The sequence below is a fragment of the Tetrao urogallus genome (assembly GCF_951394365.1).
Source record: "Tetrao urogallus genome assembly, chromosome: 5".
Classification (NCBI taxonomy): Eukaryota; Metazoa; Chordata; class Aves; order Galliformes; family Phasianidae; genus Tetrao; species Tetrao urogallus.
In genome coordinates, this window is record NC_136818.1 from 48,747,935 (window position 1) to 48,754,380 (window position 6,446).

A 6,446-nucleotide genomic window follows, 5' to 3' on the forward strand; every position below is an offset into this window, starting at 1 on the left:
GTTGCTTAGTTGTGTTCTTAGGTTTGTATATAGTATAGTATATATAGGTGTATAGTGTCTTTCTGACGTTTCAAACTGACTCTTGAAGTTGAAATAAATACCAGTTTTCTTGAATGATGTCTTTGGTGGTTTGTTTGTTTGGTTTTTTTTTGGGGGTGGGGGGGAAGAGTTCTTTTTTTTTTTTGCTTCTTTTGTTTTTTGTTTGTTTTGCCTCCCCTGTATAGGAATGGTGTCTTTAGAAGTGTTTGTTATTTACCCATTGTGCAGTAGTAATAACATACTTGTTCAGGATGGCCTGAATTGCTTTTTTCAGGTGACTGGTGTACTTAGCAGAACTTTGCGGGAGAGGAATGGGATCAGCGCATGATAACGCTTAATTTTTGAATCTTTTTAAAGAATTTTCTTTGGAGAGAAGATAGTGCCAGTTCCTCAACGTGGAAGACAGGCGCCATCTTCTTTCTCACCTCTTCATTCAAATACGACAGAGAATAAGCTGCCCGTCTCTCAAATTTGGCTTTCCTTCCTAAGTAGAGATGAATGCATTTGTCGTGAAATCTTGTTTAATGTTTTCATAGGTAGTTCTACGCTTTGAGTTCCTTTGTCCTTCTGTCCGGATCTTCTGTTTTCTCCCACCTGTGGTTTGGTTATCTGTCTAGACTGACCTTTTTCAGGGCTACAGTTGAGCTCTTTCAGGACTTGAGAAGAGTGCATCGCTGATGACTCTTAGCTAGGTGGTAGGTGAGCGTTTCTGCATTTTATGCAAGTGTCATAGCTGGAGGCATAATAAATACACAAAGTGAAAGTCATGGCACAGTCTTAAACAGTGGGCCGTACTTAGCGTATTGCTTCTTTGCCTTTCTCAGAGTTCTGTCTGCTTTGTTCCACGCTCAGCACAAGTTCAACCAGCTGCTCATCTTGCCCCCCATCTTGTTCTTCTGTACAGTTCAAGTTAATTTTAGAACCCATCAATACATGCCTGTTGAGCAGGACTGTTCCTCCCGTTGCGCAACCTTGCTCTTGCCTGCAGAGAGGTTCACGGTCCATCACGCTGCTTTGAATGACGGCTTGATTGCTTGTCATTAAATCACCAAATAAGCTTTGAAGCCAAGAAAAATCCACAAGGTAAGTGCAGGATAGGAAGCACGTTGAATTCCTTGTGGTATGATTTCTTTGTTGATTTGATTGTTCTTTTCCCTACCAAATGTTGTAGTTTCAAGTATTCCAGCTCTTGGTGGTAAAAATGTTGCACGTGGAACAGCTGTGACAGTGGGTTTTTCTTGTTGGGTTTTTGCTCCTTTCCATGAAAGGAGAACCGAATATTTTGGGGAGTCTTCTTTGTGATAGGACAGCTTTAAGTAGGCATGCTAATACCTGAGCTTCTTGGGGCTCGACTTGTGCTGTGACTGAAGAAAAGTCGAGCTATAAACAAGAAGTGCGTATGTGGGTGAGCACGTGCGTCTGCATGCGTGTAGGCCAGCCGGCGCGGCGCCCGCACGATGGCGCTGCGGCCCTTCTGATCCCGAGTCAGCAGCCCTCCCTCTGCCAGCGGCGGGGAGCTGGAGTGCTTTGCTCCTTTCCGACGCGCCCGCATCTCGGCGCGCTTAGCCGAGCTTCGTGGAGCTATGCTGCTGCTAGTGGAGCTCCTTCAGCTCCTGCGTTTCCCTGTCACCTGTAGGGAGCGTCTGCACTGCAGCGCATTCCATGTCTCTCCCCTCTGTCACTTCTGGAGCTACATTTCGCACACTCGCCCTGCTGAAGAGATGTACTGCCCATACAGTGTAGTTTCAGAACGGTGCCCAGCACTTCTTGGGCTTCTGTGCCATTTCCTGTACCTGGATCGGATTGAAAAGTACAGAGCAAGCTCATCTGAACCGCCTGGGGGCAAAGGTTGGGCTGCCCTCTGCGCGCTGGCACCCAGTGCCTGCACTGCTTGAAGGTTTTCCGGTTTTCTCATGAACATCTAGTGTTGTTCCTCGGTACATCTGTCCCAGTCGCTAAGGCATCCTCTTGAAAGCTCTCTGAAGAGTGGAATTGTTACCAAAAAGTGTATATTTGCAGAATATTTACTTTACTTCTTTTTAATCTTTAATACTTCTGTTTAAATTACTTTACTACTTTTTAATCTTTACTTCCGTCTTCAGTGGAAAGGCTCTCCCTCAGGTTTCCCATACCCTGGAGGTTGGTGAGAGGGTCTGGGGACTGGGAGACTTCCCTTAGTCAGGGAAGAGGTGCTCCGTAAGTGCCTAGGCAGTACTAAGGTCCACAAGTCCATGGGACCTGCACCATGGGGTGCATCCACGTGTGCTGAGGGAGCTGGCGGAGGTCGTTGCCGAACCTCCCTCCGTCATCTTTGAGGGGTCTTGGATAATGAGGGAGGTCATGAAGACTGAAGGATAGCCAGTGTCACTCCAGTCTTCAAAAAGGGCAAGAAGGAAGACCCGGGTAATTGTAGGCCTGTCAGCCTCACCTCTGTCCCTGGAAAGGTGATGGTACAGCTTGTGGTGGATGCCATCTCCGGACAACTGGGAGAAAAGGAGGTTATCAGGAGTAGTCAGCATGGCTTCACCAAGGGGAGGTCTTGCTCGACCAACCTGATGGCCTTCTATGATGTTGTGACATGCTGGGTGGATGGGGGGAGAGCGTAGATGTAGTCTACCTTGATTTTCGAAAGGCATTTGATACCGTCTCCCACGACATCCTTATAACAAAGCTGAGGAAGTGTGGGATAGACGAGTGGACAGTGAGGTGGGTTAAGAACTGGCTGACTGGCAGAGCACAGAGGGTTGTCGTTGGTGGTGCAGAGTCTGCCTGGAGACCTGTAACCAGTGGTGTCCCCCAGGGGTCTGTGCTGGGTCCGGTCTTGTTCAACATCTTCATCAGTGACCTTGATGAGGGGATAGTGGCCACCCTCAGCAAGTTTGCTGATGATATGGAGTTGGGAGGATTGGCTGACCCGCCTGAAGGCTGTGCTGCCATTCAGCGAGACCTGGACAGGCTGGAGAGCTGGGCAGTAAGAAACCAGATGAGGTTCAACAAAAGCAAGTGTAGGGTCTTGCACCTAGGGAGGAATAATTGCATGCACCAGTACAGGCTGGGGGATGAGCTGCTGGAGAGGAGCTCTGCAGAGAGGGACCTGGGCGTCCTGGTGGACAACAGGTTGGCCATGGGCCAGCAGTGTGCCCTCGTGGCCAAAAAGGCCAATGGCATTCTGGGGTGCATTAAAAAGAGCGTGTCCAGCAGGTCGAGGGAGGTGATCCTCCCCCTCTACTCTGCCCTGGTAAGGCCTCATCTGGAGTACTGTGTCCAGTTCTGGGCTCCCCAGTACAAAGAAGACAGGGACCTCTTGGAAAGAGTCCAGCGGAGGGCCACGAAGATGGTGAAGGGCCTGGAGCATCTCCCCTATGAAGAAAGGCTGAGGGAACTGGGTCTGTTTAGCCTTGAGAAAAGACGAGTGAGAGGGGATGGAATCCAGGTTAATAAATACCTGAGGTGTGGGGGCCATAGTGGTGAGGCCCGTCTTTTCCAGTGGTACGTGGAGACAGGACAAAGGGAAACGGACATAAGCTGCAGCAGAGGAAGTTCCTCACAAATGTGCGCAAGAACTTCTTTACGGTGAGGGTGATGGAGCACTGGAACAGGCTGCCCGGGGGGGTTGTGGAGTCTCCTTCTCTGGAGATGTTCAAGACTCGCCTGGACGCCTACCTGTGCGACCTGGTGTAGGGAACCTGCTTTGGCAGGGGGGTTGGTCTCGATGATCTCTAGAGGTCCCTTCCAACCCCTACAATTCTGTGACTCAGAGCTTCAAGCTTCTTATCAGGATCGTGATGAAACAGTTCATACGTACCAGTGCCAGCTATAACTTGTTTGCCTGTTGCTGCTGACTGACATCTCAGAGGAGCTTATGGACCTATCCTTTATCTTACATGCTGGGGAAATTCCTGCTGCTGAAAAAATAATTAGGCAGAAAAGAGATCCTCTGTAGTTTAAGATCAAGTATGGGAGATCACCTTGGCTAAGGAAGAGTTTGTTTTTGAAGTTGCTGAATTTAACATTCATAGATCCCCCTATTAAGTTCATCTCTAGTTTTTCCCAGAAACATTGATGTAAAACAAAAATGTGATTCTACTCTGGGAGCTTAGAATGCATGTCTAGTAAATGCTACAATCTCCTTTTATTTCTGAGTGATCTACGGGATTGAGACTTCTCCTTTTGAGAAACAAAGTTTGGATGTTTTATGGTACAAAAATTCCAAATTGCACCTTTCCTGCTGGATGCTGAAGACTTCTTGCGCTCTGCAATTTATTGTTGAAAGAAGGCGTCATTGTTTCCGGTGGGATGGAATTGTGTTGCTTCACAATGTCTAGTGACTATGCTATGTTTTGGCTCTATGAGAAAAAGAGTGTTGATACCACTTTGATGTGTCTAGTTGTTGCTGAGCTGCGCTGCACAGAGCTGAGGACCCCTCAGTCTGTCCCACTGTGCTACTGATGAGGAGCAAGAAAAGGAGCTGAGAGGCACAGGGTGCCCAAGGAGCTGGCCAAGGCGATATTCCTTGCAGAAGGAGAGTTTGCAAAGGAGGAGGAGTTAATCTCTGGCTCTCGCTTCAAGTGCTTGGAGACTTGCCGGGCACCTGTTGGTGGGTGGTGAGCGATTGCTTGCTTGTGCATCGCTTGTTACGTACATATGTATGTATGTCATAATTATTTTCCTGTTCCTTTTCTCCATCTTCGTACATAGTTTTATTTTCACCCATGAGTTCTACTTTTTTTTTTTTTTTTTTTTTTTTTTTTTAATTCTCTCCCCCATCCCACTTGGACAACATTTCCAACTGCTTGAAGTGTGTTCTGTATAAGTCTTTTTCATTGTAAACGTGATGCCTTGGTGTCACTGCATGCCAGATGGGGGAGAATGAAAATACTGGGGGAAAAAAACTGGAAAAGGACAGGTGTACTATCTGTTAAGGTGAACTATTGTACCTCATGAGGAGGTACAGCTCAGAGACCTCATGGAACGTGGGTAATTTTGACCATATCTGGGGAAAGCTGTTCAGTAATGCTTTCATGTGCCTGTGGTTAACCAAGAAAGATGTAGGTGTTCTTCTCTGCTACTGTTTGAAGCGTTCTAGCCTGGAGTACACATTTCAGAGTCTTTTCTATCCATACAGTCCCAACTACAGCTAGAACAGGTAATATTAAGGCAGAGGAGGCCTCCGCAGCGGGGTGCTGTGGTCTCCTGAGCTCCCCGTGCCACGAAACGGCAGGATACGGCAGGATAAGGGTCCCCGGGGGGCGGGGGGGAACTGGCAGAGGGGCTGCCCCTGCCACCCCAGGCTGCCCCTCGAGGCGCAGCAGATGCATGCAGGCCTGCCTTCTGCTTCTCAAGCGAGAAATCACAGCGCGAGAGCAGGATCCTGCTAAATGCCGCCTTGCGAGCAGCCATCGCTGCACGTAAGTGAGGCGGCGGTTATGAGACGTGCGGCCCCTTTGGCGGCGTCGGCGGTTTGCGGTTGCCTAGCGACCTGCGGGAGCGACCGTGCTCGGCGGGGGTCCGTTTCTTTCCCGTAAGACGGCGTTTGCTGAAGCTCGGGCGGTATTTCAGGGCGGGCTTTCCCCTGTTTTGAACAGCTGCCCGTCGTGCTTGCAAGCTGTAGGGAGAGGGAAGGGAACGCCTGGCCCGTTCCCTTCCGCGTGACTTTCGGCGATGGCTGCCTAGCCCTGTCCGACTCGGCAGCTGCGTTTTGCTGGTCGGGTAGGAGGGCTGAGCTGTGTGTTGCTCCATCCCGGCTTTTTGTGCTGCTCGCGGAGATCAAAAACGTGACTGCGTGAGAGGCAGCGCTGTCAGCGAGCGAAGGGCCGTGCCCCAGCGCTGGTCCCATCGGCCGCTTTAACCGCTGAAGTTTATCAAACGTTGCCTATTCCCTATTAGCACTTACGGACACTGTATGTGCGCTGCTGGAGCTTGGCGTGAGGGTGTAGGGTTGTAAGGCGGCTGAATCGCTGTCCAAGCTGTAGGAAGCCGGGCAGCACCAAGTGTTAGAGTGCTTTTTGCCGTGATAGATGAGTGATATCCTGACAAGCTATTTCAGAGGGCAAATATAAACTGCAAAGATGGCCCCTGTAGTATCAGAGGAAGAAGTAGCAGGAGAATGAAGTGTGGGCAAAACACGCGGGTATTTGTATGTCAGATGTGCGTCTTAAGGGGTATTTGGGTGTCCTGTCACGCTGAATCAATTACACTTTCCTTTTCTGTAGCAGATCACTGCTGAGACTGAGATGCACTGAAGGAGTTAAATTGCGGATTTAAAAGCCAACAGTTGTACTCTGGCATGAGGTTTTCTGATGTTTAGTATCCTCTTAATACCAAAGCTACCTGTTAGACTTCACAGTGCCTCTGAGTCCTGCCTTGTGTTAAACTGCATGGGGTTATCCTTTTTCATACCAACGATT